Genomic DNA, 22,047 nt, shown 5'->3' with positions numbered 1-22,047 from the left:
ATCACTTATCTTCATTCTCTCCCTGTCTCCTGGCTCCTTCCCTACTGCCTATAAACATGCCCATCCATTTCTCCTTCATCCTTGAAAACCCCTCGTTTGATCTTTCCATCCCTGATAACATATCACTTCTGCCCTTTATGGTTAAACTCCTTAAGAAGTCTCTCTACAATAAATACTCCCCCTTTTTTTCTCCTTTTCCTTTCATATTAACCCATTATAATCTAGCTTCCTACCTCATCATTGTGCTGAAACTGCTCTCTGAAGTTACCAGTGATCTCTTCATTGTCAAATCCAATGGCCTTTTCTCAATCCTCATTCTTGACTTTTGACGTATTGGACTTTGACACTATTGCTCACCCTCTGCTCATTGGTACTCCCTTCTCTCTAGGTTTTCTGGATGCTATTCTCTCTCAGTTCTTGCCCTACCTATCGGTCTGTTCCCCAGTGTTCTTTCCTGGGTGTTCATCTAGGTAATGCCCTCCAATCGTACATATTCCTCTGACTTGGAGCCCCTTTTCTTTTCTCCTATATTACTTCAGTTGATGATTTTATCAGCTCCTATGGAATCAGTTATCATTTCTATGTTTATAACTCTCAAATGTACCCATCCTGCCCTACCTAACCTCTCTGCTGACTTCTAGTCTCACATCTGCAACTGACTTGCAGACATGCAATGTCTTTTTAATACATCCCTTTCTCTCCTCTATTACTGCCATTACCCTACTGCATGCCCTCATCACCTTATTCTTGGAATTATTGCTGTTGCCTGCCTCAAGTCTCTCCCTACTCCAATCCATTTTCCATTCAGCTGCTAAAGCAATTTTCCTAAAGCACAGATTGGACAATGTTACCTTCCTATTCAGTGAATTCCAGTGACTCCATATCACCTCCAGGATCCAATATAAAATCCTCTTTGGTGTTCAAAACTCTTCATAACCAGTGTTCACCCTCCCCAACTTTCCAGTCAACTTGTCCCCGCATGTAGCTTTTCATCCAGTGACACTAGCTTCCCTGCTGTTCCACAAAATAAGGCACTTTATGCCTTGGCTCTGGGCATTTGCTCTGGCTGTCCCCCATGCCTAGAATGCTTTCCCCAATTATTTCTACTTCCTAGTTTCTCTTGCTTCCTTCAAGTCTCCACAAAAACCTACCTTTTATAGGAAGTCTTTTCCAGCCTCGATTAAATCTAGTGCCTTCTGTTATTTTCTATTTTTCTTATATCTGGATTTTTTTGTACCCTTTTGTTTGCTTGTTGTCTCCTCAGCATTTGTACAGTGCCTGGAATAATAGGAGGAGCTTAATAACTGCTGATCCATTGACTGCTAATAAGAAAAATGGAAACTAAAACAACTCTAAGTTCATCACCAAATTGTCAAAGATAAAGACTGTATTATGTTGTTTTACTTAATCATATGTGGGGATTGTACATTGTGGGAGATTTTGCTGGTGAAGGAAAAGTTGGGAAAATTTCATATGGTAATTTGGGAGCAATACTGGGGAAAAGCATGCTGCTTCTTTATCAGCGGAGTTGTGAGTGAGGCAATTAGAGGGCATTATGGGTAGGGGTGGATTTAGCCTTAGCTAGGTTATCCTGCTTCAGACACTAGCAGTATGGTACGAGGCCAGTCTCTTAAGCCCCATCCTCCACCTCTCTTCTAATTCAGTAAACTTTAGTGGCTTCTTATTACCTCCAGGATGGGATATAAACTCCTCTTTTTGGCATTCATAACCTGGTCCTCTCCTGCCTTTCGAGCCTTCTTACACCTTGCCATCCTCCAGTTACACTGTGATTCAGTGATACTGGTCTCCTTGCTCTTCTTCAGACAGATCAGTCTCTTTCCAATTTCTCCTTTTTTGCTGACTGTCCCCCATCTGGAATTCTCTCTCCACATATCTCTTGATTTCCCTGGCTTCCTTTAGGTCCCAGCTATTATGCTACCTTTAGCATGAAGCCTTTCCAGGCCCCACATGGTGTTAATGCTATCTCTCTGAGATTATCTCTAATTTATTCGGTATATAGCTTGTTTGTATGTAATTGTTTGCCTGCTTTCTCTTCCATTAGACTGTGAGCTCCTGTAGGGTAGGCATTGTTTTTTGTCTTCTTTGTAGCCCCAGTCCTTAGCATTAGGCAGTGCCTGGCACATAGTAGGCATTTAATGAATGTTTTTGGATGGCTTGCAGCAGAGGGACTAAATTTATTCTGCTTGGGCCTAGAGTACAGACTTTTAGATCAGTAGGTAGAAGCTTTAGGGAGGTCAGTTTTTAGTTCAATAAAAGAAAGAACTTACCAGCAGTTTGTTGTCCTAAAAAAAGAGTGGGATGTTTTGAGGAGATAGTGAATTGCCTTGGCATTGGTGGTCTGCCAGTGAAGACTGAATTATCATTTCTCAGGGATGTTGTTGAGGGAATTCTTGCTTCAAGTAGGGGTTTGACTAAATGATGTTTGAGGTCCATTTCAACTCTAAGATTTTGTAATCACTTTGTACGAGTGACATGAAAGCCCTAGCTTTACTATAAAGGGCTATACTGATATTCTTTTAAAAACTGTGCCTTTCTCTTTTTTTCTTTACTGATGTCTGTATTGTTACCATAATTTTCCTTTATGAAACTGAATGATGGAGGATTTTTTAGTTTTTTCATCTGTGACTAGAATTTGGAACTTAATACTGCTGAAATCATCATGTGCTCATTTGCTCACTGCTACTTCCTCAGCCAGTTCCTGCCCGACATTTAGGACCCAGTTCAGTGTACTTTCTCTACTTCTGTTTTCTGAAATGCTTCTTCTGGGAAATCATATTTATTAAAAAAAAAAAAAACCAAAATTTCATATGTTCTGATGTGAAGACCTGTTAAAAGTACTCTGCTAGGGGCAGCTAGGTGGCGCAGTGAATAGAGCACTGGCCTGGAATCAGGAGGACCTGAGTTTAAATGCAGCCTCAGACACTTAACACTTACTAGCTGTGTGACCTTGGGCAAGTCACTTAACCCCAACTGCCCTGCCTTCCCCCCTCCAAAAAGCAAAAAACAAAAACAAAAATACTCTGCTAATGCTAATATGTAGATAAAAGACATTTGAGGAGAAACAGAGGGTGTGAGGTGTGTGTATTTTAGAATTCTTTTCTCTAAAGACTTCTTTTCTGTTAGATCAATCTGTACAGAAAAGTCTAAGTAGATGTTGTGCAGGTCTTGTAATATCCCATTGCCTTTTCCCATAATTTCCTGGATATTCAATTCAGATGTTTTTGTGGTGTTCCAGAGGAGGGGTCATCTCTTCAACCTGTAGGTATTGTTTGATGCTTCTAAATAGGGTGGTTCTTTTATATAGTCTTGACCCCCTTTACCTTATGGAAGAAGGAACATTAACAATACTTGACTGATATGTTGCTTTGCTTTTTTTGGGGTGGGGTGACAAGGCAATGGGGTTAAGTGACTTACCCAGGGTCACACAGCTAGTAAGTATCAAATGTCTGAGGTTGGATTTGAGCTCAGGACCTCCTGACACCAGGGCTGACACTTTTCCCACTGACCCACCTAACTGCCCCAACTTTTATATTTAATATGCTACTTTGTTTCCATTTAAGGACATTGGAAAGATTTGAGAATAAGTAGGCAGTGCAAGAGAAATGTTATAAAAAACATTGCCAAGGACACATACAGCTAATTGGGCTGGTCATGCTAAAAATAGAGGGGAAATGAGTGGCTTGCATAGTTCATGGGTACTAATAAGATAGTGAGATAACAAGGAGGAGGTCTCTAGGTGGTAGAGTGGATTCTTTTTGGAGGGTTGAAGGGAAAACTTGGACAGGAACTTTATAGAGTGAGAAATTGTCCAAAGTTTGTGGCCTATATGAGTGAAAGGACCACTGATCTAAACCCATGAAAATAAGGAATTATGAAGGGAACTTTTATGTTGTCTTACATACATGATGTATTTGTCATTTACAAAATGTAATATGTATATGTTGAATCTCATCAGTTTTCAAATTCAGTTCAGCAATATTAAGTATCTCTTATTAGGAATCTTCTATGATCCTATTGAACATGGTCTGTACTAGGTAATGTGTGTGCAAAAACAAAAATGAAATAAACTCTTCCCCCAAGAAACTTGCATTTCTATTAGGAATGAAAATGTTATGTCACTTGTTGCCAAGCATTTCAACTCACATTTTAATTTTTCCCTCTGAGTATTTTCTTTATATAGTTTTATTTATTTTTGAGACTGGGTCTTATTGTTTCCATTTGTGACTTGGCATCACTGCTGATCAGCATGGAGATTTGACCTGTTTTATCTCAAAACTGGGCCAATTCACTCCTCCTTAGGCAGTCTGGTGATCCCTTGTTGTGGGGTATTGGGGAGCAGTGGAGGGGACTCTGTATATAGGGGTTGAACTTAGTGTAGACATTGGGTAGATGTTATCCTTGCTGCAACTTAGAGTTCCTGAGCTCAAGCAATCCACTACCCTCAACCTCCCTAAAAGTAGAGATAAAAGGTATATACCACTGTGCCCAACTTTTTTGATTACTTCCAAATATACAAATGTAATATTTATATATTAAATATAAATATATACTTTATATGTATTTACACATTGTATATCTATGTTTTTATTTGACTTTTCAGCTTGTTTTCTAACATGGGTTTCATCATACGTTGGTATTCTCTAAAAATTTTTATTGATGCCTTTTGTCATTTCCTAATATACTCCTCCCCACCTCCAGCCTCCAGCCAGCTTTCCCTGATATTCCCTTTCTTAGTAGTACTTTTTTCTAGTTTGCTTTATTTAAGAGGGAGCTTAGCTTTTAGATTTTTGTGACCTTTGTCTCCTGTTTAGTGACCGTCATTCAAAGGCCTTACACAAGCATTCTATCCAGATCACTGCCCACTCAGATCACATTAGTTTTAAATAGAGGTTACACATTTTCTTGTTTTGTCAGCATGTGTTCACTTGGGTAGGATTTTATGTTGGCTGATAGTTTCTTTCTTTTTCTGTAGCTAGGACTCTCAGATTAGAAAAATATACATATACCGGTTAAGATCTAAAAGCTTGAGATAAGTGTGGACATTTTCTTAGGGAGTTTTACAATTCATTCCAACAAAATACTTGTGATTATTGATATCCTTCATACTCTATTGCGGCAACCTGGTAGAAAAACTTTCTAACAGTTAGACCTATCTAAAAATAGAATGAAAAGTAGTGGGTTTTTGTTGGATGTCCAAACATTAGAAAGCGTGAACATTTAAATATACAAAGAAGAAAGGAAAAAAGAACATTGTATATGAAACTGAACAGATTCTTTACCATAAAGATTTTTTTAAAAGTGCATACAAATTTAGCATGATAGTAATAAAACTACCCTGTTTGTTGGTATCTTCCTTTTGCTGGTTTCTCTGCATCAAAAAAAACATGTTTTGTTGATGTTCTTTTCTTTCTTTTTTACATTATTATTTACTACCCACCAATTCTCAATCCTTGACCCCACCAAATAGAAGCCTTTCTTTGTAACTAATAAGTTCAGTAAAATAAAGAAAACTTACATGTTGATTTTATCTATTCCATCTGTGAGAAGCACACTTAATCAGTTTCTGAGGTCATAATTGTTCATTTCATTGATTAGAGTTCTTTAAGTCTCTTAAAGTTGTTTTCCTTGAATATCATTATAGTTATTGCATAAATTATTCTTCTGGTTCTCCCTTCACTCTGCATCAGTTCATGTAAGTCCCCCCAGGTTTCTCTGAATCCATTCCTCTCATCATTTCTTTATAACACAATACTATTCATGATACTCATATACCCTGTTTTCTTCAATTATTCCCTTATTGATGGTACCCATTTTATTTTCAGTTCTTTGTTACAACAAAAAAATGTTACTATAAATATTTTTGTACATGTGGGTCCTTTCCTTTTCTCTTTGATTTCTTCATATTATATAGCTAGTAATGGTGTCTCTGAGCCAAAAGACATGCACAGATTGGTGATTTTTTGAAAAAAATATAGTTCCCAATTGCTTTTCAGAATGGTTGGAGCATTTCATAGTCCCATTGTGTTTGTGTGTGTGTGTGTGTGTGTGTGTGTGTGTGTGTGTGTACTCCCATAGCCGCCCCAATAACTGCTGCTTTTCTTTCTTTTTTTTTTTATCATGTTTCCAATCTGATGAATGTAAGGTGAAAATTTATCATTGTTTTAATTTGAATTTTTGCTTATTATTAGTGATTTGGAGCATTTTTTCATATGGTTTCAAATTCATAGCTTGAATTTCTTCTTTTGAGAACTGCCTGTTCATATCTTTTGATCAGTAATCTCATTGGAGAATGACTCTTTCATCCTTCTTAAGAACTAGAGAGTGACTACAGACCCTTTCATTGAACACCACTTGGTGAACAACTGCTCTTACTCATAAGTCCAGATGGATTTTTTTGGTGGTTGTGTGTGTGTGTGTGTGTTGTATATTGTGTAAAATACATAAGATTCAAATGAATGGGAAGAAATTCCACTGAGTTGACATCTATCAGCAGCTCAATTAAAATAAGTTTCAGCTATATTGCATTAACTAAGTAGTAATTGTTGTAAAGAGGCATAGTGGGGTCATAGACAAAGTCCTTAGGTAGGAGTTAAGAAGATGGATTTAAATCCTAATTTTAATGCTCAGTAATTTTGTGACCCTTAGCAAGTCTTTAACATCCTAGTGCCTCAGATAACTCTAGGATGTCTTTACTAGGTCATAAATGGTGGTGAAATCTGGAGATTCCCACACTGATGAAATCACAGGTCCTTTGGGTTATTTTGTATTGTTTTACGTAGGCTATTTACCCATACACAAACCCAGGAAGCATTCTACCTGGAAGCAGTGCCTCCAATACCTTGCAAATGTAATGGACATATAAGTGTTGTTTTTAAATCAAACACCAGGATGTTATATAAACATTCCTATTCTATGCTTCTTGGTGTACTAACCAATCTTAATCAAAAGATCTGCCTTTTTCCTCAGTCAAATATATAAAACTTCTTCACACTGGTTCTGCCCTGGGTTCCATGCTATTGGAAATTCCTTGAAGGCAGCATCTATGTCTCATTTATCTGTGACCTAGGACAGAGCTTGTACATTATAGGCATTCAGTAATGGTGTTAATACAGGAGTATACAAATATGAACAGTCACTTTAAGTTTTTGCACATTTGTTCTTGTTTCTATATTTTATATACTTGATAAAAATGAAAATTTATTAATTAAAATGTCTATTAATAAAGTGATAATAACTCATGGTGCTTTAAGACTCACAAAGGGCTTTCTGAATAATTAACCCTGTATAATTATTACATCTGTTGGAAAAATGAGGCTCTGAGAAATGAACTAAGTTGGCCATTGTCAAATAGTAAATTTCAAAGCTTTTATTTGAGCCCACATATTTATTGACTCCAAGTTCAGTGTTCTCATCATACTGTGAGGGTGCTGTCCTTCATTTTCAGCATGAGACAAAATAAGCAATCTTTGCTGCTGGTGTGAATGCAGAGCATTATTCTCTGTTGAATGCTATCTGTATTGATCAGCATATGGAGAAGCATAGTCATCTTTTGTGTCATTTTGAGAGGTTTGATCTGATTCATAAATGCACACTCACTTGGGGCTCCTTGTTAGCACTAATGTTTTCCATTGCATCTATCATTTGTTTTGCTGCTCTTTGGAGTTATCTTCTTCCTAGCCTGATTTTGAGTTTTTTGCGTTTTGTTTGTACTGCAGGTGTCATGGGAGGCATTGTAGTGCCATGGGAATACCACCAGATTTGGTGTTTGAGTACCTGGGTTCAAATCCTGATTCTGTCGTGTGTTAACTGTGTGACCGTTGTCAAGTTACTTAAATGCTTTGTGCCTCAGTTTCCAAATCTACAAAATGAAGGCTTAGATGAGGTGATCTTCCACTTCTAATTCTTTGATCTTATGTCTCCCTTGGATTTGTGAGATGGTTGACTACAATTAAGAGTCTAATTTATGGCCATTGAAGAATGACACTATCTTGGGGATGGTGCCAAAAAAATCTCTGTTCTATTAGCTTTGTATTCTAAGCCATACTCAGATGAGTAATTCAGCATATCATGTTGCAGGTCAGGTCCTAATGCAGAAATATCTTTGTTTAGAATCACCACTCTTTAATTTTGTTGTTAAATTTTGAGAGAGATAGAATTGAAATAAGAGGCATAGGATTAGGTTCTAGATGTCACACACAGGGACTTAGAGTACACTTAATCATTGAAAAGCCATTAATGATTCCAGAAAAGAGAAAATGAATTATACTTTTCTTCTTTTAGTGTAGAGGTGGGGTGTTCCCAGAGCAGAGTGTTTTCTACATGGTCAGAGGAGCCCACTTTATCAGATGTTTTTAATGAACTGCTCCTCTTTGTTATGATTGGGGCTCAGTTTGGGGGTGGGTGAGTGGGAATATTTCCAGAAATGACTGTTATATCAAAACAAAGTGCAGCAATAAAAGTTTTTTTTAAAGGAGGTAGGTCTGTGATATGAAAATTTAATTTAAATATGAATTATAATGTAGATGTGACTGATACAAAGCCCTTAACATTGAGGCTGGCATCTCTTGTTCTTTTTAATCATTTATTGATTCACTTTTAGATCATATTCTAATCACAGAATCATAGATTTTGAGCTGGAAGAGACCTTGGAGACCATCTAGTTATACACCTCTATTTTATAGGAACTGAGACCCAGAGAAGTTAAGTGACCTGTCTAAGGTCCTGCCTTTACTACCTAGCAGAGTCAGGATTTGAAACTAAGCCTCTTGATGCCAAATCTAGAATTTTCATTGTATCACAGTGATCTATTGACTAGTGAGAATCTCCTGTTTAATGTATAGGGAAAAGTTGTAATTCTTCATAATGTACCACTATAGAAACCTGAGTTGTTGTTTTTGTCGTCTAGTGAGTACTGGCTATCTCTGTGGAGATAACATAGTTTAGTGGAAAGAACACCCGAGCTAGGAGTTAGAAAATCCTGGATTTAGATTCTGAGATCTTGAGCAAATTCATTTTGCTTTTCTGAGACTCAGTGTTTTTTTTTTCTCTGAAGAATGTGAAGAATACCTCCCAACTCTTATGAAGCTTAAAATGAAATAAAGTATGTGAAGGTGCCTTTTTTTACTTTTTGAGGCAATTGGGGTTAATGATTTGCCCAGGGTCACATAACTAGTAAATGTCTGAGGTCATATTTGAACTCAGGTCCTCTTGACTCCAAGACCAGTGTGCTCTCCACTGTCCCACCTAGCTGCCCCAGCAGTGCCTTTTGCATTATAAAGTGCTATGAGAATGTAAGATAGTATTATTGTTGTTAAGGGGAAAGTGACCTGACTGAGTGTTGGGGTGTGAAGGGAAGAATCTGTGTTGACATGGACTACCACCTCTCTTCCCCTCCAGGCTGTGACTTCGCATGTCTTTCAGGGAGGAGAAAAAGAAGAGGTGGAGAAAAAAGAGGGAGGTGAATCAGACCATCACACCTTTCCTTTTAGGTAGGTGACATGGGTTTCTTTAGGATTATGACCCTGCCCAGCCACCTGAATCTGCCACTATTTGTCTCTATAGGCAATGCCACAGTAGAGCTCAGAACTCCTTCCAGGCTCTGCTCTGAGAAAGATGAATGGGGCAGTGAATGAAATTTGCTTCCTTATTGAAGTCATAAGAGATCATAAGCCTTAGAGATCTTGTCCTGCTACTTATAGATGAGGAAACATGTCCAAAGACATGAAGTGACTTGTCCAACATCACAGAAGAGCTGGGATCTAAACATAGGACTTTAAACTAGAAATCCAGTGCTACTATGAAGCTTTCATTATTGTTATTTTTGTTTTTAAATACAACTTACTCTGTAACCACAGAACTTCATTTCCAGGGTATTTCTTGATGGAGGGCTCACTGAAGTGATTTTTATTTCAGGACCTCCTTGACAAAATATCTGATTTACCATCCTGGGGTTTGTTCTGTTCCTTCTAGTTTTCTTAGTATACTGTAATGGGCAATAATGTATATGCATATGACTCTATTGCCACATTTCATTGGGTGGACTTTTCTGTACCCACACTGGGTAGTTTTTTTTAAATTTTTTAATTAAATTGTTTGTTTTCTTTTAGTTTACAGGATTCAATTCCACAATTCCTTGAGTTTCACATTTTGTCCCCCTCCCTCCAGTCCCCCCCCCCATGGCAGCATATAGTCAAATATAGGATCTGTAAATACTTTCACATTATGCATTAGTCAGGTTATAAAGACAGATTGTATCAGATGGAATGAAAAATGATAAAGAGGACATAAAACCAAACAAGAAAAGAAAAAAGATCAGGTATTTTGCTTCCACCTGGATATAAACTCAGTTCTTTCTAGTTCTTTCTCTGGATGTACATATTTCTCTCCATCATGAGTCTTTTGGGATTGACTTATATCACTGCATTGCTGAGAAGAGTCTAGTCTATCAAAGTTGGTCATCACACATGCGTTGTGTCTGTAATTGTGTACAAATTTCTCCTGGTTCTACTCTTCTCACTCAGCATCAGTTCGTATAAGCCTCTCCAGGTAAATATGAACACCATCTGCATCCTCTCCAGCAATTTGTCATTTTCCTGTTTTGTCATCTTAGCCAATCTGACTGGTGAGATGTGGTACCTCAGAGTTGTTTTGATTTGAATTTCTCTAATCAATAGTGAATTAGAGCATTTCTTGCTTATAGATATCTTTAATTTCTTTCTCTGAAAACTGCCTGTTCATATTCTTTGACCATTTATCAATTGGGGAATCACTTGTATTCTTATAAATTTGACTCAATTCTCTGTATATTTTAGAAATGAGTCCTTTGTCAGAGACATAGGTTGTAAAGATTCTTTCCCAATTTCCCACCTCCCTCTTAATCTTGGTTACATTGGCTTTGTTTGTACAGAAGCTTTTCAATTTCATGTAGTCAAAATTATCCATTTTACATTTTATAATGTTCTCTAATTCTTGTTTAGTCATAAAGTCTTTCCCTCTCCACAAGTCTGATAGGTAAACTATTCCTTGTTTTAGGAGACTGCTTACAGTATCAACCTTTATACCCAGATCATGCACCCATTTAGACTTGATTTTGGTATATGGTGTTAGATAATGGTCTATGCCCACACACTGGGTATTTTTTTTTTTAATATATCTTTCTGCTTAGTTCCTGTTTCTTTCCCCTCGCCACCTTTTTGTTTTTCTCTTTATTTTTTCCACATAGTGAAGGCCTGATGTAGTTTTACTGTTGACATTTCTATTTTAATGTCTACTTCCTTATTTTGGTTAGATTAGGATATGGGTCAGCATATATCAGTTGGATAATAAATGCCTACAAGTGCCACAGTCTCAAACTTGAAGCATAGGCAGGAAAGAAGGAACAAAAGGGATTGTGAAATCAAACGTAGTAAAAAAGTAGAAAGGGACATATGTCAGCCATCAATTTATATATCTTGTCATCTTGGCTTCTAAGGATAGGCTTCTCTGCATATTATGTACCAATTGTCTATAATGAAGACTGTATCCTATCTGTGCATCTGGGTGAAGGAAGCAGGGAGGCATTAGTTGGCAATCAACATTCCTGCTTTGGGCAATGCTGATTTTTTTAAGGTAGAAAACTGACAGATAGCTGATAGCTACACTTTAAATTAGCTGAGGGCTATCTGTGTGGGAACAAAGATGAAAAAGTGGGCTGATGATTTAGAAAGGCAATACTGCTTTAATATCCCATGTTGGCATCTTTGAAGCTTTAAGTTCTTCTCTGCCCTTTTTAAGTACAGAGTGGTTTCTATTTTGTTTTGTCCTTTGCTGGAAAACACGTGGAATTTTAGGTCCCCATCTCTAATTGGACATTGTGCTGGTATCTCAAACTCAACAAGTTCAAAACCTAGCTTATTTTCCCCCATAAACCTGTTCCTTCTACCTTAGGTGGTCCTATTCACCCCATTTCCCATGCTCATAATCTTGCCTTTTCCCTCTTCTTTACTTCCTATAGCCAAATCGGTTACAAGTCCTACTTCTCCACTCCACCTCCATGACATATCTTAATGTCCATTTTCTCCTCTCTATCCCATTGTAAGAGGGGATGTTATGGTATCTGGTTTTTCTCCCACAAAACTTATTGGGAGATCTATAGCTGTGGGGAAGCTTGCTTATCTTACTTTACTAAGACAATGGCCATCCTGGCCCCAGATGGAGCTAGAAAGGTGGGGGTGACAAACAGCTCAGACCCTAGAGGTCACACAGGTCACAAGTATCCTCACTGCCATGCCTACGAATCTACATAAAGAGGGAATGTAGGGAAATAAAGTGAGGAATTTGAGGAATTTGAACTAACCCGAACAGGAAGGACAGAACTGTATAACCTCACTCCTGCTTCTGTATCAGTGTGAGTATTCCTAGTGAGGACCACACCCGCTTCCTCTGCCCACTCTGTTTCTGTTTTCTTTCAGTGAGAAGGGATTGCTGTTTTAAGAAGGGACATCTCATGTGGATCTTCCTAAGGGGACCCAGGGAAGCAGTGAACAGCAGAAGCTCATCCAGGCTAACTCCCTGACCCTGCCTGGGAAGTCCTGTGATCCTCACAAGCGTGTTTCTCACACCATCTTTGAGCAGGCTCTTTTTACCACTTGTCTAGATTGTTATGGCCACTTAATAGATGTTCTGCCTCTATTCTCCCCTCGCTTGGATCCATTCATCCTGCCAGAATCATCTTCTTTCTATATAGATCTTGTCATGCCATTCCTTTGCTTAAAAATCTGCAGTGGTTCCCTCTTACCTACAAACTAGAGTTTGTATTCTTTTTCCTGGTGTTCAAAGCCTTCCACAATTTTGCTCCACCCTATCTTTTCAGTCTAATCACACCTTTTTTGTCTCTTTGTCCCCAGTACCTAGTACAAAGTTGGCATTTAATAAATGTTTTTGTTGAATTGAATTTCCTTTCTTATACTTTACAATTGATTCTGAATGCAGTCTCTTCTTTTCCCACTTCTATTTCTTTGCTTAAATTTTTCCTAGACCTGGAATACCATTTTCCTCTCCCCTAACCCCCCCTCCCCCCATTTAAGTGTTTAATTCCTATTCATTCTTATAAAACCCAGCTCAAATGCTATCTCCTTTCCTCTGCCCTCTAATAGTACCTTACTTTGTAAATCTCTAGTGTATGTGTGTGTATATATATATACTTGTATGTATGTTCCTTTTCCCTTATTAGATTTTAAGTTCCATTGGTATTGGGTCTGTGTTTCAGCTAAATTTTGTACCTTGCTCAGTGCTTCTCCCACATAGTTGTTTTCTTGTTAGAATGTGAGCTCTTTAAGGGCAGAGATCTCATTTTACCTTTCTTTGTTTTGCTAGGGCTGGTAGTATTAGCATAGTGCCTGCTTAATAAATACCTGACTGACTCTGTACACAATAACTGCTTAAGAGAATGTCTGAATGAATCTTTGCATGATTATTGGGGCAACTGCTGCTCTACTGTTACAGGGACTTATGATAGACTCAGATGTATTTTAAAGTTCATTCTTGGATAAGGAGCTCATATGTAGAATACTAACTTTGCTTAGGCAGAGTTCTTCATCAACCAGAATATTATCATACTTCCATCCTCCCAGGACATACAAGGAAAATTTTTTGTCCTTCAGCATTTGTTTCATCGTCATCTTCCCAACATGGGCCCTTTGCTCCAGCTAAGCCACTATTCAGAAATGAGTGTCCAATGTATGAGCCTCTTCCTTACTCTCTTACCCCCATTTTCTGTATGGAAGCTGTAGAGACATGGCAGGAGGAGACATGGCCTACTGGGAAGGGCCCCTGATGAGAAATATTCTACCTTGGGGCCTAGTGGTCAAAGTGGTGAGAGTTTTCATAACTAGCATGACCCAGACCTACCACATTGGTGCTTTCTGGCCATCTTCATGCCCTTTTTCCCTTGCCTCTACTCCTTGTATGAGTTGTATTCTTTTATTAAAATGTAATCCCCTTGAGGGCAGATATTATCCTTCTTTTTGTATCTGTATCCCCTTCATTCAGCAATTAGGGCTGGCATATGGTAAAGGTTTGATAAAATTTTTTTTTCATTCATTTTCCTTAGAAATTCTACTCCAGCTCATCTATTACAAGGTCAAAGTCCTAACCTTCCTTTACTCAGTCATTCATATCTTTGTGTGAATTACTTTAATCAGATTTCATTCTTCATACTCTACAATTAAGATTATTGTCTCACTGAGAGTATAGGAATTATTATTTTTATGAAGGGGAGGAGGGAGAAGAGGGAAGGATAATTTTAGAACATGGGATGTTGATATGAGACTCAGGTCTGGGTGGGAGGTATACTGAGGAGCTTTGATTAGAGGGCATCACAATGGCCTTGGGGCTAGGGAAGAAGAGAAGAAGAGAATACCAAAGATAAACTTTCATGATGCTGCAGTTTTTCTTTGGACTTTGATTTTCTAAAACATTTTATTTTGTAAAATTAACAAACTTCTTTTTTTCCCCTTTCAGATCCCTAATTGAAAAAAAGAAAAAAGAAAAACAAAACCCTTGTAACAAATATGCCTAATCAAGTAAAATGAATTACTGCATTGGTCACATTCAAAAATGTATTTTTATTTTGCATCTTAAGTCCATGACCTCTTTGTCAGAAGGTAGATAGTTATTTGTTTTTACTGTATAAATTGTTCATCTAGCTCTGCTCATTCTATATTGCATCAATTCATACAAGTCTTCCCAGGTTTCACTGAAGCTATCCCTTTCATCATTACTTTGAGCATAGTAATATTCTGTTACATTCATATGCTATAATTTGTTCAGCCATTCCTCATTTGATAGGTTGAGCCTTGAACTTAAATTTTAGTGTCCTTACACATACATGTCTTGCTCACTTCTTCCTCTTCCCTTCATTTCCTTTAGCTCTTGATTTAAAATTTACCTGCTTTAAAAAAACTTTTCTTTATGGTACCTAATATTCCTCCTCAAAGAAATGTATTCTACTTCTTTGCTTTGTATTTTCAAGCACTTTTTTTCCATGTATAATTCATATTACTTTGGACTGTGTGTGATCTCATGGATGCGTGACCTCCCTCCACTGGTGAAGATTATATCCACATTTTATTGTCCTCTGTGTGCGACATGTCCATGTCCTTCCATAAGTCTTTAACAGGGTGTCCATGCAGCAAACCAGGCCTTCTTCTTCCACATCTATCTCTTTGCCTAGATATGGGTGGAGCACACATGCTTCCCATCTGTCAACCTTTGCTTTGCTACATGACTGGCTCATCTTCTTTTCCATTCATATTTCTTTCTGATGACATTTTTTCCCCTTGCTTTTTAAAAAGTATTTATTTTTATTTTCCAATTCCATGTAAAAACATTTTTTAACATTCTTTTAAAAGAATTTTGTATTCTGGATTCTCTCTTTCCTGGGATGGCATGCAATTTGATATAGGTTATACATGTGCAATCATGCAAAACATTTCCATGTTAGTCACATTCTGAAAGAAAATACAGACCAAAAAAAACATGAAAAAAATAAAGAATGTGAAAAGTTGTATGCTTTGATCTGCATTCAGATTCCATCAGTTCTTTCTCTGGAAGTGGATAGCATTTTTCGTCATGAATCCTTTGGAATTGTCTTGGATCATGAGATTGCTGAGAATAGCTAAGTCATTCACAGTTGATTAACGTACAATATTGCTATTACTGTGTACAGTGTCCCCTTGGTTCTGCTCTGATGACATTCTTTACAAAGTTCCCCTGCTGTTCTCTTTCTACTGTGCTTTATAGACTATTCCTGCCCATTTTGTATCTTCCCATTGTCCTTTGGATGATCCTTAAATCAGAGGAGACTGTGATATGCAATGATTAGCAGCCATAAAGCATCACTGGAAGAATATTGTTAGTAAAAATATGACTCTTTGTTCCAGAAAGATGTTTGGGGTCATTAAAGGAATTGTATAATTCTCCAAAATTAAATTTATCCTGCCTTCTTTCTCTTACTCAACTGTGGGTTGAGCTCTCTGTCCATATATAGAACAATTTCCAAGAAAGCTACACTGATGGGGCAGATCTATAATAGACATTCTTCAGTCCCTTTGTTCTTTCTGTATGGATGGTTTGGCTATTCTCTTTTTGAGTAGTTCTGGATCTCTTTTAGGAGGCTCTGTAATGTTCCAAGGCTTGATAGAGGCAATATAAAATAATCTGTAAGCAGGAATATCTAGAAGACCGCCATATATAGACAGTCCTTCAGTTTGGACTCTCTACTGGATATCCTCCATGATGGTGGCAGACAGACACCTTAGAAAGCATCTATCTCCCTATTTTATACCTTGCTTGATAATAATGTACTGTCAGTTTATAGTGAACATTTCATATCATATGGTTAACATGTACTTGTTCACATATTATTTTGTTTCAAGTGTGTTGTAAATTTTGTCTTCAACTAGATTTTAAACTTTTAAAAATTTCTTTTTAAATTTTTATTTTTTAAAATGATCTTTTATTTATTTGTTTTTAGTTTTGAACATTCATTTCCACAAGATTTTGAGTTACAAATTTTCTTCCCATCTTTCCCCTACCCCTACCCCAAGATATCGAGCCTACTGAATACCCCTTCCCCCAATATGCTGTCTCTTATATCCTCCCCCATTCCCCCTAATATTCTGGTAGGGCAAGATGGATTTCTATACCCCAGTGCCTGTATATCTTATTTCCCCATTGCATGTAAAAAAAACCCAATTTTTTTTAACATTTGTTTCTAAAACTTTGATTTCCAGATTCTTTCCTGTTTTCCCTCACCACCCACCCTGACTGGGAAGACAATCAATTCAATATAGGTTGTACATGTGTAGTTAAACAAAACGTTTCCATAGTAGTTATATTGTGAAAGACTATTTCCCTTCATTCTATTCCTGCCCCCCCCATTCTATTTTCTACTTTGACCCTGTCCCTTTTCAAAAGTGTTTGTTTCTAACTACCCTCTCCCCCAGTCTGCCCTCCCTTCTATTATTCCCCCTCTTATCCCCTTCCCCCCTCCTTTCCTGTAGGGTAAGATACCCAATTGAGTGTGTATGTTGTTCCCTTCTTAAGCCAAATTCAATGAGAGTAAGGTTGACCCATTCCCTTTCACCTTCCTGCTCATCCTTTTTATTGTAACAGTTTTCTCTTGCCTCTATTATATGAGATAATTTACCCTATTCTATCTCTCCCTTTCTCCTTCTCCCTTTATATTCTTCTCTCACCTCTTAATTTTATTTTTTGGATATCATCCTTCCCATTCAGCTGATCCTGTGCCCTCTATGTATACATGTATACACATATACACATGCTCACATATGTATTTATACACATATACACCTTCCTATGTATACATATATATTCCCTTCAACGATCCTCATACTGAGAAAAGTCTCATGAATTACAATTATCGTTTTTCCACGGAGGAATGTAAATAGTTCAACTTTGATAAGTTCCTTATGATTTCTTTTTCCTGTTTTCCTTCTCATGCTTCTCTTGCTTCTTGCATTGGAAAATCAGATTTTCTGTTCAGCTCCGGTTTTTTCATCAATTTTAAGAATACTTGAAAATCCTCTATTTCATTGAATGACTATATTTTCCCCTGAAGCATTATACTCAGTTTTTATGGGTAGGTGATTCTTGGTTTTAATCCTAGATCCTTTGACCTCTGGAATATCATATTCCAAGCCCTTCTATCCCTTAATGTAAAAGCTGCTAGATCTTGTGTTATCCTGATTGTGTTTCCACAATACTCAAATTGTTTCTTCCTGGTTGCTTGTAATATTTTCTCCTTAACCTGGGAACTCTGGAATTTCACTATAATATTCCTAAGAATTTTCTTTTTGGGATCCTTTTCAAGAGGTGATTGGTGAATTCTTTCAATTTCTATTTTACCCTCTGGTTTTAGAATATCAGGGCAATTTTCCTTGAGAATTTCTTTCTTCTTTTTTTTTTTTTTTGCTTTTTGGAGGGCAATTGGGGTTAAGTGACTTGCCCAAGGTCACACGGCTAGTAACTATTAAGTGTCTGAGGCCGGTTTTGAACTCAGGTCCTCCTGACTCCAGGGCTGGTGCTCTATTCACTGCACTACCTAGCCGCCCCGAGAATTTTTTGAAGGATAATTTCTAGGCTCTTTTTTTGATCATGACTTTCAGGTAGTCCAATAATTTTAAAATGATCTCTTCTGGATCTGTTTTCCAGATCAGTGGTTTTTCCACTGAGATATTTCACACTGTCTTCTATTTTTTTCATTTGTTTGTATTTGTTTTATAATATCTTGATTTCTCATAAAGTCATTAGCTAGGGGCAGCCAGGTAGCACAGCGAGTAAGAGTACCGGCTCCACTGTCGGGATGACTTGTGGATCGAATCCCGGGCTCAGACACTTAGCACCCACCCAGAAACACCTGGCCGTGTAACCTTGAGCAAGTTACTTAACCCCAATTGCTTAGGGGTGGCCAGGTGGCTCAGCGAGTAAGAACACCAGCTCCGGTGTCGGGATGACCTGGGGTTCAAATCTGGGCTCAGATACTTAGCACCACACCCAGAAATAACTGGCCGTGTAACCTTGAGCAAGTTACTTAACCCTGATTGCAATAAAAAAAAACAAAAAACAAAAAAATAATGTCATTAGCTTCCATTTGCTCCAATCTAATTTTGAAGGAATTATTTTCTTTAGTGAATTGTTGAAATTCCTTTTCCATCTGGGCAATTTGACTTTTTAAAGCATTCTTCTCATTGGCTTTTTGGACCTCTTTTTCTATTTGAGTTAGTCTATTTTTAAGGTGTTATTTTCTTCAGTATTTTTTTGGGTCTCCTTTAGCAGGCTGTTGACTTGCTTTTCATGATTTTCTTGCATCATTCTTATTTCTCTTCCTAATTTTTCTTCTGCTTCCTTACTTGATTTTCAAAGTCTTTCTTGAGCTCCTCCATGGCCTATAACCAGTTCGTATTTTTCTTGGAAGCTTTTGATGCAGGAGTTTTGACTTCATTGTGTTCTTCTAGTTCCACGTTTTGATCCTGTTTGTCTCCAAAAAAGGATTTTATGATCTGATTGCACTTCTTCTGTTTGCTCATCTTGCCAGCCAATCACTTGACTTTTGAGCTCTTTGCCATGGTAGAACTCTACTTCCAGAGTGGAGAGAGCTATGTCCCAAATTGCTGGGGTTTTCACAAATGTTGTCAGAGGTCTGAGGAGAGCACCCTTTCTACAGCCACCACAAGCTCTGGCACACTGACGTTTCTCTCGCTAGGACTACTGCCCAAGACTGTGACCCAGATCCAACAGGTCAAAGCAAGAGCAATTACTCTCTGAATGGTCACTTGGTCCCCCTACAATCTGCAGGCCAGGAGCTCCTGAGGCAGCCATGCTGCAACAGCTGCAGCCACTGCTCCTCTGCCACCTCTTGCCCTGGGGGCAGGGGCTGGACCATGCTCTCCTCCACCTGGTTCCAACAGAGTTCTCCACTGACCTTTTACTTTCTCTTTGGCATTTATGGGTTGAGAAGTCTGGAAACTGCTGCAGCTGCTGCTGATTCACTCTCCTGAAGTCTGTTGTGGCTGGTCATGGCCCCTCTGGGTCTGGGACTGCATGGCTCATGTAGGACTGTGCTCAGCTCCCAGCTTGGTGTAATAGACACTTCCTGTTGGCCTGCCAGGCTGCCTTCAGTGGGAGATTTGTTTCTCTCTGTCACTTTGTGGGTTCTGTGGCTCTAAAATTTGTTTAGAGTCATATTTTACAGTTATAGGAGGTGGTTGGGGTGGGAGTTCACACCAAGTTCCTACTTTTACTCTGCCATCTTGCTAGACTGTCCAATTTTAAACTTCTTGGGGACAGGAACCCATATATTCAATTTAGTTTCAATTCAATGGACATTGGATTAACTACCAACTATATATAAAGTACTGTTGTCATACTTGATAATATTTACATATTTTATTATTCTTGTCCTCTGCTGAGTTGTCCTCTGCATATTCAATACTTTTTTCATTCCAAGTACTCTGGACCAGGAAACAAAAGCAATGAAAAAAGTAAACCAAACAGCCTGTGCCCCCAAGGGACAGCAATAAGCCTTGAAACCAACTGATCTTATGTCCTAGTTTAATGCATTTGCTGAAAGCGGTATTAAATAAAACAAAATTTCAATACAACAAAATAATTTTGAGTTTTCTTATGATGGGATTTATCTTGTAGTATAAAGAAAACCTTTTTAAAATGTGTCATGGAGTTATTATGAGGTTTTTTTTTTTTTTTTTTTCCTTTTTGGGGGGCAGTTGGAGTTAAGTAACTTGCCCAAGGTTACATGGCTAGTTTTTTTTGTGTGGGGGTTAAGTGTCTGAGGCCAGAACCGAACTTGGGTCCTCCTGACTCCGGGGCTGGCGCTTTACTCACTGTGCCACCTAGCCACCCCCGAATTTCTTTTTTTTTTTTTAAGCTTCTTTAGTGTGAAAGCATTGGTTTATAAAAAGTCTGATAGGGGTGACTAGGTAGCACAGTGAATAGAGCATTGGCCCTGGAATCAGGAGGACCTGAGTTCAAATGCAGCCTTAGACACTTAACACTAGCCATGTGACTTTGGGCAAGTCACTTAACCCCAGTTGTCCTGCCTTCCCCCTGCCAAAAAGCAAAAGCAAAAAAAAAGTCTGATAGATGGTGTGGGGGGAATAGATTCTCTAATGAAATTTTTGTTTTGGAAAATTACCTTCAGAGTCTATGACACATAATTCTAAATATCCTCTAGTGTCAGAACTTTGTCCTTAGAGGGTGGAAGTTTGCAGCACATAGTTTTCAGCTGTCTGGTGACTAAGCTAGGTGATTAAGCAAGATAATACTGTTTTTGATCACAATGGATGACTATTGAATAGAGAAACCTGGACATCAAGTCAGTAGATTACAAGATGCTTTTATAGGTTTCAATATTTCATCATCAACAGAAAGGAAGAAGAATGATTTAGAAATGAAAATGTGTATGTTTAACTTCCTTATTTGGCAAAAGGAAGGAATCAGTAACTGGAACAAAACCAATTTGCAAACCCTAGAAAAGATCATTGTATTAAATAATTGATCTCGCATATCTGGATTTTTCTCAAGGCTTTTGATTGAGTAAGACATGAAATATGCTTTTTTTTCCCTAAAATTTTTCTTTTTGGTTTTTGGAGGGGGGAAGGTAGGGCAGTTGGGGTTAAGTGACCTATCTAAGGTCATATGGCTAGTTTTGTCTTACCGTGTTTCCCTGATAATAAGACCTATCCCGAAAATAAGCCCTCCGCTTACTGTGTAAGATTCCTCTAAAATAAGCCCTCCCCCAAAAATAAGCCCTATTGAGATTACGGTACCCTCTGTATGCACCACCCCCCCCCCCCCCCCGTGAAATGCACGCCGCGCTCCGAGCTGCATCCAATCAGAGCTGTAGCAGTGAACGCGTCATCTTGTTCTTCCCCAGTGATTTGCTTATTGAATAAAGGTACATTTTTTTGTTCACATTTACCTGTTTATTAAAATTGCTATCAATGTTCATTAAAATAAGCCCTCCCCTGAAAATAAGCCCTCTGGTGTTTTTCTGTCCAAAAAAAAAAATAAGACAGTGTCTTATTATCGGGGAAACACGGTAAGTGTCTGAGGACGGATTTGAATTCAGATCCTCCTGACACCAGGGCCGATGCTCTATTCACTGGGCCACCTAGCCACCCCATGAAATACTTTTCCAGATGGTAAAACAAGTTTTACACAAGCCTCCCCTAAGTTGATATTCAACAATCTCAGACCTTCCTTATATTTCTCTTCCTTCTTTGATTTTCTCCATTCTGCTACACACTTCTGGTGAAGGGAAGGGTGGTCAGTAAGGTCTAGGAGGTGACTTAAAAGTTTCCATTTTTTCTATCTCTATTTTTAGATGTACTCTGTAAATAAAACTCCTTCTTTCCTTCCTTCCTTCCTTCCTTCCTTCCTTCCTTCCTTCCTTCCTTCTTTCCTTCCTTCCTTCCTTCCTTCCTTCCTTCCTTCCTTCCTTCCTTC

The 22,047-nt window shown here is 38.1% G+C and overlaps 1 protein-coding gene across 4 annotated transcripts in view; it reads left to right on the top strand.

Moving 5' to 3' along the window:
- The window catches only part of PRDM10 (PR/SET domain 10), a 160,106-nt gene that overhangs the window by 25,060 nt on the left and 112,999 nt on the right, over nt 1-22,047 (top strand). The window contains exons 2-3 of one of the 4 annotated variants that reach the window (XM_069080235.1): nt 7,737-7,903; nt 9,418-9,509. The exons of 2 other annotated variants lie outside the window; for them this stretch is intronic. The gene's annotated coding sequence lies outside the window, so the exon portion shown is untranslated. The remainder of the gene's footprint in view (nt 1-7,736; nt 7,904-9,417; nt 9,510-22,047) is intronic. One more of the 4 variants, XM_069080234.1, reaches the window with a different exon arrangement.

This window comes from Petaurus breviceps, unplaced genomic scaffold (genome assembly GCF_028583685.1).
Source record: "Petaurus breviceps papuanus isolate PSGF00001 unplaced genomic scaffold, PetGlider_PUasm1.0 91133, whole genome shotgun sequence".
NCBI lineage: Eukaryota > Metazoa > Chordata > Mammalia > Diprotodontia > Petauridae > Petaurus > Petaurus breviceps.
This window is presented reverse-complemented; position numbering and strand designations above follow the sequence as displayed.